This window comes from Grammomys surdaster, unplaced genomic scaffold, assembly GCF_004785775.1.
Source record: "Grammomys surdaster isolate TR1022 unplaced genomic scaffold, NIH_TR_1.0 141, whole genome shotgun sequence".
Lineage (NCBI taxonomy): Eukaryota > Metazoa > Chordata > Mammalia > Rodentia > Muridae > Grammomys > Grammomys surdaster.
In genome coordinates, this window is record NW_021604599.1 from 5,269,146 (window position 1) to 5,281,858 (window position 12,713).

At 39.9% G+C, this 12,713-nt stretch overlaps 1 pseudogene; it reads right to left on the reverse strand.

The window, feature by feature from the left end:
- Positions 1–208: 208 nt before the first annotated feature.
- Positions 209–12,713, reverse strand: part of LOC114618335 — a 12,791-nt pseudogene continuing 286 nt past the window's right edge.

The following is a 12,713-nucleotide window of genomic DNA, read 5'->3' on the forward strand; positions in this document are numbered from 1 at the left end:
CACAGAAGTCACCCACATGTTTGTGCAAATTTAACACCAAGACACTACCACTGTTGAAGGGAAGGAAGGATCAGCTCTGAGGTACCTGACCTGGCATGCTAGGAGGAGCCAGGGAAGGTTTGCAGGGTCAGGGAAAGGCAAACATGGAGGTAGGGAAGAAGCCTCTGTTTGTCAGAGGGCAGTGGAGGCAGCACCTGCCCAGGCCACACTAATTTCTCAGGGCAGCCAACCCTGAGACATCTGGTCTTCCTAGGCTACACAGAGCTTTTGCCCCCAGCAGAACCCTCTGGAAGCTGGCTGCGCTGGTCACTTTCCTCATCAACTTTTGCAAAGAGGCTTTCTACCTGCTCCTGAGGGGTGGTCAGTCATGGAGGCCAAGTTCACAGGATCCCCAACACTGATGTGTGCATATCCAGATTCTGTACTCTCTGCTGTCTAGCACTGCCGATACCTTCTGTAGATCCAGGGCAGTCAGGGCCTCCTATGGAGCTTTAGTCACTTGCACTGTACTCTGAGCCACTCTCTTCATGATTACAGCTATCTGCACCTTAGAAACTACGTCGTCAATGTGGGACATGTCGGCATGCTCCTCAGTTTTCTGTCCTTCTTCACTTCAGCCTGCTCAGCCTTGGAGTCCGTCTCTGCCCTCTTAGCTGGTTTTTCCAGCTGCTGTCCTATGAACTTAACAGGACTAGAATATGGTCCATGGCCAATTGGGTGGCATAGAGGTGGCCCAGGTTATTACCACTGACATTTTTAAAGTAGAACGTATTTGCAAACACAGAAAGAAAAGCAATCACAAACAAAACATGTTACACGCCTTTTTAGCTCTTGGCCACACATATAGATATGTCCATATCTTGGAAATGATTTTCAGCAATACTGTAAGAAGATTGTTTTTCTGGGCAAGTTCAACCTGACATTCGGTTAGCATTATCAGGGCTCTGTGGATTACTACAAAATAACAAACATATGAATCCTTAGTGTACCTAGTGCCAGATGTTGGATGGAGCCTGGTTCTAGGTATTTGGTGGCTACTGTCGTTGTCACAGGCTCTGACAGGCCTGATAATTCTGGCATCTGACAGACAGACTCCCCAGCCAGGGGACCCAAGGAGACCTTTTCAGTGGTTCCTCACCTGACCTTCAGTGCTACTTTAAACTTCAGTGCTTGGACTCCATGTCACATACACCTTGTGTCTGTCCTCCCTTGGGGACTCAGTGCAGTAACAGCTACCTAAAACACAAGGCTGGTACTCTTTTCCCAGACAATGCCACTCCCACCTCATTAACTCAAACAAACAGCTTTCATACTCTCTCTCCCTCTGTCTCTGTCTCTCTCTTTGTCTCTTTTTCTCTGTCTTACTCTCTCTTTCTCAACACACACTCACTCCCCTAACTTCCAAATTTAAATAAATAAATAAATAAATAAATAAATAAAACCACTTTGCTGGAGTCTTCTCATAATTCTCGATTTTGATTCTAAAATAGCAAAATTTACCCACTTTTCAAGAGAGTCAAATATAGTAAAAATCAAGAAAAGCATTCTAAAACTATTTTTTTATCTAAGGCAGAAACAGTAATAAAGAGAAGTTAAAATTTAAAAAATAAATTATCCTATCTTATATAAACAAGTACACACAAAGTAACCCTGGCAGTTGGTGCCCTGCCCAGCAGTTTGAGCAATGAGACGAAAAGAAATGCTTCAGAAGGACTCCAGCTTGCAGACCAATCCCTGCTCCAGGGAGACGTGACCTTGGCTGTGTCAGGAAAGTTGTGGGCTGGCAGCTTTGTAAACTGTGAGTCATAATCCTGTCACCAACCAGAGAGAGGATCAATCTTTCAGAGAGGAGGGGGATGGGTCTCAAGAACCAGGTTCCCAGGGCACAGTCAGTAACCCAGAATGGCAATTTACTGATTTGCGTTAGGTATGTGTAACTTTCAAACCAATCAAAGCTGAAGTTCTGCCTCTAGTTAAAGAATCACGGAGCGCCTGCTGAGTACCAGATGCTGTGGCTACAGCCGTGAACAAGACAAACGGGGTCTCGCTCTTGCATGTTTAACATCTGTTCATCTTTTTCCTGAAGGGAAACTGCACACGAAGTCAATTTATGATCGGAAAGTTGTGTTGGGACCCTGAAACCAAAAGCAAAATTAAAATGGTGACGCTCATTGTGGCAGTTCATAAAGTTATGCCTGCCCAAATGTGGGTCTGTGGGGCTGGTTATTTCCTGAAAGAAAAAAAAATGTTGGGAATGGAAATTAATTTGGTGGTTTTCAGGTCTTTAAAAAAAAAAAAAAACGCTTGAGTGATACTGGAGGTTGAACAAGAATCTCATACATACCAGGAAAATGCTCTACCAATGAGCTACATCTTCAGTATTCAAACTGCAGCATTCAATATTCAAGCTGTCTCTCTCTCTCTCTCTCTCTCTCTCTCTCTCTCTCTCTCTCTCTCTCTCTCTCCCTCCCTCCCTCCCCCCCCCCTCACCAAGTATGGAGGTACATACTCAGAATTCTAGCATTCAGGAGGCAGAGGCAGGCAGATCTGATATCAAGACTCGCATGATCTAGAAAGTGAGTGTCAGACCAGCCAGAGCGGAACAGTGAGACATTGTCTCAACAGAACAAAACAAAGAATAAAACAAATTGAAATGAAATAAAGTTGGTTAAAAGACTGTAAGTGATAACTTGATGATAACCATGAATACTACTTGCCCTGTCCTGATTTCCTGTGTTTAACGTCTTATCTCAAATATTTCCAGTCTTTTTTCGATTTTAAAGGAAAATTCTTTTTGTGGTTTTAGTAAAAAATAATGCTTTTTATGGAGAGTGCACATAACTAAGAGTAGCACAAAGGTCAGTGCTTAAAAATATTTACCCAGAATATGACACCCAGAAATAGTTTACTATTAATATTTGTTGAACTCTTAATCACTTATTTTATATAGTCTTAGTTTGGAGTACAGACTGGCTTCAAATTTCCTATATATCCATGCTAGTCTTGAATTCAAGAACCTCCTGCCTCAGCCTCCAAAATGCTGAGATTATAGGCAGGCATCACTACACCCAGCTTGATCAAATACTTTCTTATAAACACATTCAATTTGAAGACAAGGTAGATTGAATGGCAATAATATTTTTGTTTTTTTAAAAAGCATCCTGCTCTATGGGATTGTTTGAGAAGAAAATTAGAAATACAGAAAAAGGAACAGTTATCTACAAGAGAAAGATTATTTACATTTAAAAAATAATTGTGAGAAACATTGGCACCAGAAGTAATAAAAGCATTTTGTTTGCATATGGCTTTATTTGTACACACACACACACACACACGCAATGTATTTCTATCACATTCACCACCTTCCCCCTCTCCCACTTCCTCTGATCCCCCTCCTTCAGCACATTTTGTAGGTTGATGTCAGTTGTCTTCATCTAATGGGAATGTGGCATTTGAATATGCATTTGTCTTTCTCCTTCTCCAGATCTCTGGTTTTGTTACATTTGCTTCTGTATGTCTGTATGTTTACACATGCAGATGCACATACATGTGTTGACTGACTAGCACTGTATATTTGCTCTCACATATCTGACCACTGCATTCTGCCTGTAGCCTTTATTCCCATTACTGTCTATTATTAGCTTGACACTCATTGAAGTTAGTTCAGTACTTAGTCTCATTTTTTGTGTCTATGTTCCTGAGTTGTCTTTTACATTCTTTGGGCACTCTCTGATTTGTGATTACTATATGTTGGCACTGTACTTGCTGATTCTTTCATTTATTAAGATAGACACTTTAAATTTGAAGCATCTCCTGGCTGGGTATGACCTCACCAAGTCATACTTTCTTTTCCTCAGAGCTTTGTAAAACAGGTTACTTGTCTTCTAGTATTAAAGCTGTGCTGTTAGAGAAGTCTGGAGCCTGGCTAAAAGTTCAGAACTCTGTTAGGACTTGTTTCCTGCCTGCATGTTAAGCTTTTAATTTTCAATGGTTAAGGAGGCTATATCCAAAATTGCCTTGCTTCTGGCTTGTCACATTAATCTAAAGATTGCTTTATATATTTACATGTTTTGCACATTTTCTGCTCTCTCTATATGGAGTTTTCCAATTCCCAGAAGTGCCACTTATGGGACTGTTTGATTGCCTTTATGTCATTAGTTCCTCTCTCACTGATTTAGTAGCTGCCCATCTCCATGGAGATTAGCCTTGTCTTCCTCTTGTTTCAGTGTTGTCTGCTTGATTGTTTTCTACATCATTATGTCTGTAGTTGGTTTGGTTCCTACTGTGCTTATGGTCTTACTCCTTATCCTATAATTTATCATTTAGTTTTGTCTATCTAATCAATAGAGCCTCATTTGGAGCCCCTTCTATAGGAATAACTGCCCTGCCCTCCTACTCTATAGGCAATGCAACTGTGCAGTACCGCCCTATTATATTGCTACTTTCTCTCTGGTCCAGGAGTTCTGACAAGAATCATATCTTCCATTTGGTTGTAATGTCTGTATTGTCTCCATTCAGGCTGCTATAGCTTCCTGGACAGGAAGCTTCTAAACAACAGAAAGCATTCTGGAGGTGGAGAAATCCAGGATTGAGATGCCATCAGGTTCTGTAGAACTTGTTTCTTGGTTCTATAAGTTATTATCTTGTTGACCCCTCACAGGGTAGAAGGGTGAGCGGGGATGTGTTAGTTAGGGTTTCATTGATGTGAAGAGACAGCATGATCAATGCAACTTTTATAAAGGACAACATTTAATTGGGACTGGCTTACAGTTTCAGAAGATCAGTCCATTATGATCATGCTGGGAAACATGGCAGCATCCAGGCAAACATGGTACTAGAGGAGCTGAGAGTTCTACATCTTGATCTGAAGGCACCCAGAAGAAGACTGTCTTCTATAGAGAGGCAGGAGGAGGGTATCCTCTGCACTTTCTTCAGCCCTTTTATTACTTTCTAATGACTCTTGTCTAATGTCATCATCTTTAGCTAGGGGGTTCTACATTTTTTGTGTGACCATCATGGTTTTTTCAGTCTCTAATCTGGAATAGTTCTTTCGAATCTCTTTTCCCACTTGCTTTTTCCCCCTCCCTATTTTTCTCCTACCCTCTCTTTTATCACTCTCTTTTATCTCTTTTACATACCCCAGGCCTTCCCATGCTAGGAAAATGGATCTGAATTTCATCTCCAACTCTGCTCTGCTTGACACTGGTGGAATAGAGGCTAGTTACTTTAGAATGTGCATAACCTTGAATTTGCTTGATAATGAATAGTTCATAATATGGGCAACAATAGCGTAATTCTTCAGTGCTTTTAGTGACACTTGCTTTTAATTGCCCTAATGTTAGCAACATTAACTTGGACTATTTAATTAAGGAGGATCTGCCACCACTAGTTTAAAGCCACTTCTTTCTCTTTTTCAATTAGTAAGTAATTTTTATGGGGTGAGGGAATGGGTTGTACCATGAGCCTGTGCATGGGTCATATTTATTATAAAAACATTTGTTCATTCATTTTAGCAATGATTTAGGATTTTCTGCTACCACTCTTTGGCAAGATTTATGTTTTCATATAACCAAGTAACATTTGAAATAGTCCCTTTATTATTTCTTCTTGGAAAATCCTCTTTGTTCTGTTCTGTCTCTCTTGCCTGCTGGGACTAAGGCCAGCTCTCAATACCTTGGGGAAGGACTGATGTGTGTGTGGGAGGGTTAGAAAATGAAATGAAATTCTTCATCCAGAGTTCCAACATAAGGTCTTAAAAGCCTTAGGTACAGTTCACTCTTTATTTTCATTGCTATGGGTTGAAACTACAGCCTTGTGCATAGTTAAGACACATGTGCTCTACCTTTGAGTTAAACTCCCTGCTCCTCATCTTCCTTCTTTTCCTCCTTCTTTTCCTTCCTTTAATTTTAAACTCTTGGCTTTGGCAATTACAAGAAATCATACCTCGATGTCATAATTCAGAGAAGGGTTATCCATGTACAAAATAAAAATCTGTTGGTAAATAGGTTGCTTGATGTCAAAGAATCATGCCTCAAATTTTGTACAGGTTTCTAAGCAGAATATTCCACTGCAGGAGAGACTTTTAGTTAAGTAAAGCTAATGTCCCTATTCCAGGATGACTAGACATTGAATATCTGCTAACCTGATGTTTTTTCACTATATTTAAGGTGTATACCACACATGAAATTCTTCTTGCCAAAGGTGTTTAACCTGAATCTCATCTCCAGATTCAATTTCCAATTTATGAAAAATACATGTGAGACAGAAGTTGGTTTTATGGGCAGAATGTAAATGTCCTACAAGGGCTAATGTGCCTCTCTACTTGAACCCAGCTGGTGACATTGCTTTGGGAAGCTATTTTAGAATTTCTGGACCTTAGGCGGCTGGTGGACATGGGCTATTAGAGGTAGGCTTTGACAGTTATAGTTCATCCTTGCCTCTTGATCTGCCTCTTCTTCCTTTCCACTAAGATGTGAGCAAGCTGTGTGACAAGCTCCAGCTGTCATGCTCTCCCTGACATGATGGACAGAAACTGGGAGCAGAAATAAATCCCCCTCCCTTAAGTTGCTTCTATCATGTGTTCATTCTCTTACAATGATAACAACAGTAACCATAACAGTACAGTCGGCTAAATGATATTATAAGATAGCTGTCAAATCAAATGTGTCATTTTTATATAAAAAAATCCAATAGGAAGAAGCTGATTTAGATTAAAAGATACTAACAAGACAAAACAATCAAACCAGATAATTGGAGACATTTTAATGTGTACAGGATGTTGATAAATTACTGGAATCATAATATAAAACCATCAAATTTTGTACTTGTGATAACATATGTTACAATTTTACATAACAACATCTCTATTTTTAAAATATACATGTTGTAGTATTTAGAGAGGATATGTACTGATTATGGAGAGTATGTCTGGGTCTCTCACATTTCTGCACATCTTTTTACTTTTCTTTTGAGAATTTTGTATAATATGTTTTGATCATATTAACTTCTCTCCCCAAATCTGCCCAGTTCCAACCTCCTTCCCTGAAGTGGAAATTGCTATTTTCTTTGGAGACTCTGTTGTGTCATGTGATGATTTTCTGGAGGTTGCCTTACGAGAAGATGTTTGGCTGAAACAGAAATGTGAACAGATGTTTTGTTGAAGTAGACATGTGAGAGGATGTTTTGCAGAGAATAGACACATGATGGTTTTCTGGAAGCTGTCTTGTGAGAGGGACCAAGATGTTTTGCTGGAGCAGACATTTGAGAAGGTGTCTGATGTTTAGAAAGAATATATTTAAAACTCCACAAACAGTGAGAGGGTGTTCTTGCATTGATTCCTTGCAACACTTCACTGGACTTCTCTAACAATGTTCTTGCATTGGTTCACCTTGCAATGCTTTGCTTGTCTTTACTGATCTTCACTTGTCAAAACTTCATAGAGTGAAATGTGCCTCTTGGTACTCTGGCTGCTTTTTGCTACTTCCATGGACTTGTGCCAATTCGGCAGAATCTAGTGGTTTCTTCTGGATCCAGCCACTGCTACTGATTTGTGTTTGGGGCTTATTGATTGGGCTGGACTGCTGTTACTGATTCAAGTTTGATGTTTTGGACTGGACTGCTGATATCCTGATAACAAAAATGGGAATTGCCCCAAAGAACTACTTCTAAACAGGTCTACATCCACCCTTGTCCTATCAACCATCTTTTTCTGCTACCTCTAGGCTGTGGGAAAGAAGGGAAGTTGAAGCATTTAAGAACTTAATTAAAGTAGGTTTTGAAAAATCTAAGCCTACAATTCCCTTCTACTTTTTATTATCTTTAAACACACCAACACACACACACACACACACACACACACACACCACCACTGGCTCTTATACTCTTTCTGCCCCTCTTCTACAATGATCTCTGGACCTTTCAAGGAGGAACTGTCTTATTTAGGGTTAAGCATTCCATAGTCTTTTATTTTCTGCATCTTAGCCATATGTGGGTTATTAATCATCAGCTACTGCAAATAGAAGCTTCTCTAATAAGGGTCAAGCTATGCATTAATTTGTGGGTATTTGATAAGCCATTAGGAATTAGTTTAATACTATGTTCATTTATCAAAATAACACAAATAGGATCTATTCTAGAGCCTATGACCTATACTAGTCACAAGTATTTGTTCCAACAATAGTGCCAAGTATGTTTTCATCTTGTAGAACATGAGTTAAGTCCAATCAGAAAATGGTTGGTTACTCCTACGATGTTCATACCACTACTATACCAGTTGGCATGCATTATCAGGCTAGTTGTTATTGTAGCTTCCTGTGTTAACATCTTGATAAAGACGACGATTATTTTTATTATCTAGTAGAATGCTTAACACTTTTCAGCAGTATGAAAGCCAGCTAGTAGACATGAAACTTCTAGATCAGTAACAGCTTTATCTTTTGATATTCTATGACTTAAGTATATGGTGTTCCCAGCAATAGAGTTTTCCAAATTATAGAGGATAACCAATAACTTTGACAATAGCCCGTGTGGTGGTTTGAATACTCTTGGAGGAAGTGTGGCCTTGTTTGAGGAAGTGTGCCACTGTGTGGGTAGGCTTTGAGACCTTCCTCCTACCTTCCTGGAAGAATCTTCTCTTAGCTGACTTCAGAACAAGAGATAGAGTTCTCATTTCTTCCAGCACCATGCCTGCCTGGACACTGCCATACTTCCCACCATCATGATAATGAATTGAACCTCTGAACCTATAAGCAAGCCCCAATTAAATGCTGTCCTTTATAACAATTACCATGGTCATGGTGTCTGTTCACAGTAGTGAAACCCTAACTAAGGCAGTCTGGATTGTTTAGAGGTCTATCAGACCTCACTAGTCAATAATCCAAAAAGGGTAATCCATTTCTGGCACTAAGCTTTTTATGTTTAGCCTATCGTGTCTAGTAGGAGCATTGTTGCCCTGTTAGAGGGTATCTCTATTTTAGCTCTTTGTGTGTGTGTGTGTGTTTATGCATATATGTAGACACATACACATACATACACATATATGTATTAGGCAGTAAGAAGATCTTTTGTTTATTTTTTTATTTATCTCTCCTCCTGTTTCTTCCTTCACCTCACTCTCTCCTCCCACAATTTAACCCTTTCTGTACTATTATTCCCCTTTAATATCCGTTACCACTGTGTCTGATCTCTTCTCCCTTAAGAGCCATTTCCTCAAGAAAATCTATGTATGCTTCAAGCTTGTAGAGTAAAAGCTGTGGTTGCTTTTAGTTATGTTGGTCTACTGATGTTGCTGCAACAAAACACTACAGCTTCTGTGCTTATACTATAGAAACTTATTTTCTCACAGCTCCAGAGGTCAGAGGCTTAAGATCAAAGTGGCTTAGTTAGGATGTCAGTTGCTGTGGGAAACATCATGACCAAAAGCAGCTTTGGAAGGAAATTGCTTATTTTTCTTCCAACTCTCAGTTCCCAGTCCATCACTGAGAAAGTTGGGGTAGGAATCTGGAGGGGTGTTGCTTACTGGCCCATTCCCAGAGCTTTCTTAACCTGCTTTCATATACCATCTAGGACCACCTGACAATGTGGGCCCTCCTACATTGACCACTCATCAAGAATATGCACTACAGACGTACTTAGAGGCAAATCTTATGGAGGCATTTTCTTTATAAAGAGTCAAGACTGTAGCTTGTGTCAAGCTGAAGAAAAACTGATCAACACACAAACTAATCAAGGTTGTCCTTGTGATGAGCAAAGGAGGACAGAGAATGAACCTCATTCTTTTTCTCCAACTCAAAGTTCATTTCCACTAAAAGCACACGTTTATTGTTTTTGTTGAACTAACTTCCTCTTCCTTATCCTCCTTTTTTTTCTTCTTAAGACATAGTCTTTCTGTCTTCCAAGTACTGAGATTAAAGGTGTTTGCCACTGTGTCTGGCAAGGACTAATTTTCACCTTAATTATTACGTTCCTTAATACATTATTGTGTAACTATGTGTGAGCTGGGCACTTTTGTTTTTCTTATTTAGCAACTGAGAGTTTCCAGTTAATGGCAATATCAATGGATTGTTTTAACTCAACCAATGTTCCCCCTGTGTATTGACTAGAGCATGTGAGCTATTTGTGCATTTTATACTGACAGCACAAGCTACAGTGATAAAATGTGAATTGTATGTATGTCATTGCATCAGAAATAAAATTTAAATATCATTATTGTACTGGGTGTTGCACCTAAGACTGTGGTATACTTGCTAGGCAAATGGTTTACCAGTAACCTACACCCTCCACCCGGAGCCTATTACTTTAAACAAAGTATGATTTAATCATTTTTCTAGTTAAATATAGACAGAATTTTAAAGCTTAAATGAAGGTAAACTTTATCCATGTGGTGCACAGACATACATGTACATAAAAGATAAATGAAGAAAACTAAAGGAAGGCATACAGTCAATGCAAAATGTGGCTGAGTTAAGGAAGTTAGTGGTTCAGCCAAGCAATGAAAAAAAGGAAAAACTGGGTGGGAGGATACCCAGGAGGGCCTCCATTCACTCAGAGGAGAAGGGAATAGGGCAAAGGATTGTGGGAGGGATGACCGGGAGTTGGGCAATGAGCAGTATGTAAAGTCAATAAGTTAAAATACTAATACTAATACTAATACTAATACTAATACTAATACTAATACTAAGCAATGAAAAGAAAGAACTGAGACTGTTGAATATACCACATACTGAAGTACTACTGCAATAAATTAATATTTGTTGTGTCAAAAGCTGAGATATTCTAAACAAAAAATTTTAGAGCTTCCTGTTAATAATTATTTGCTAGAGTAAATTACTTTTAACCCACATAGAATGGTTTGAAGCAGGACTTGATCTTGCTACTTTGAATTCAGAGCAGCGCACACATGTGCATGCATGCACACATGGTGCTCTTAGGTGCCGAGATGGCTAAAGAAATTCTTTCACTTATGGAATTGGACTCAGAAATTATGAGTAGACCACAGTAAGCACTTTTATAAAAGGTAAAATGTCTAGGTCTAAGCAGACAGTTACCAAAGCATGGGAGGTCTTCATACTGAGACTGACTGTGATGGGCTCAGTCTTTGGCTGGTACAAAGCCCATAAGCACAACCGGAGTTGAAAGCAGAGAGAGGTTTGTTACTTGCAACAACTAAGAAGAGTGCTGGGGAAAGACTCTCCAGTGCACAAACACTAACAGTAATAAACACATTGAGGCTTGTCCAGAAGAGAACCTACTCACGGTAACACTAGCTGTTGGCAGTGAAGGTGCATGTCTTTAATCCTAGTACTCGGAGGCAGAAGCCGGAGGATCTCTGTGAGATATAGGCTATCCCAGTCTATAGAACTTTTTTCATGACAGCCAGGGCTACACAAAGAAAACTTGTCTCAAATAAACAAACAAACAAACAAACAAACACCAAGAACTCACTCACTCACCCACCCACTCACTCACACACTCACTTACTCACTCACTCACTCATTCACTCACACTAGCAATGTTGGAGATCAGTTTATTCAAAGTCAGGCAAACTGCAAGTATGTTTATTTGGCTTTAGATGAGTCATGTGATTGAAAAGCTACCACCTAATTAATTCTTTATGCTCAGTTCCTATGACAGGATCTCCAGGCTTACAGAGAAACGCTGTCATGATGATTAATCCTTGTTGTTAACTCATTGCATTGAGAAATGCCTAGAGAATTGGCAAAGTTACACTCGTGCGTGTGACCATGAGGGTGTTTTCAGAGGAGACCGGCATGTGAGTCAATGAGTTGGGTGGGGAAGACCCGCTCTGAATGTTGGTGGTATGCTTGAAAAGGCTAGAGAACAATGGGGAATACAAAGCAGAGAAGGGAGGCCTGAGTCAACACATCCCAAGCCCTCTCTGGAGTGGATGCTCACTTAGCACACTGCTCATTGCTGTGGACATCAGATTCTACCCTCTTCTGGCTTTGACTGTGGGTTTTCGCCAGCCACTTGCTAAGATGCTCACAGGCATTTGGCTTTCAACTGGGGCTGCGTCATGAGTCCTTTTGTCCTGAGATTTCTACTGAGACCAAGCTTGCTCAGCTTCCCAGCTCCCCAGTCAGCAGCCAGGCATTGCAGAGCTATTTAGCATTAGAGTCGAATACATCCTCTTATAATTACGTGTACATCTATTGGTTCTTCCCCTCTAGAGAACTGAGACTAAAGAGATTGTTAAGTTTGAGTTAAAATTTTAACATCAAGGTACAGATGTTTAGATCTTTTACATCTATTATAGAAATACCCCTGACCCACCCAACTGCATTCAATAATTACTTTTTATCACGATGGCTAATGTTCTAACTAGGTTAGGTTAAAAGTCTGGATTTAAAAATAAGAAAGATACAGCCATGGTAATGCACACTGATAATCCCAGCATTCAGCAGGCTGAAACATGGAATCAAAGAGTTCAAGGCTTGCCTGGGCTACATAGCAAGACGGTGCCAAAGTAATGAAAATACTCAAGAAAATGGCTTCCCCTCTGACATTGTTGCACAGTTCAATATTACTGATGGCAGTTGGTTGCAGCCTTGCGTTCCTGGTAAAGGTTCTCTGTAAATGTTCTCACTCCCGTTGAAACAGGTCATCATGTCCCTCAATAGCTATGTCTTCTCTCTCTCTCTCTCTCTCTCTCTCTCTCTCTCTCTCTCTCTCTCTCTCTCTCTCTCTCTCTCTCT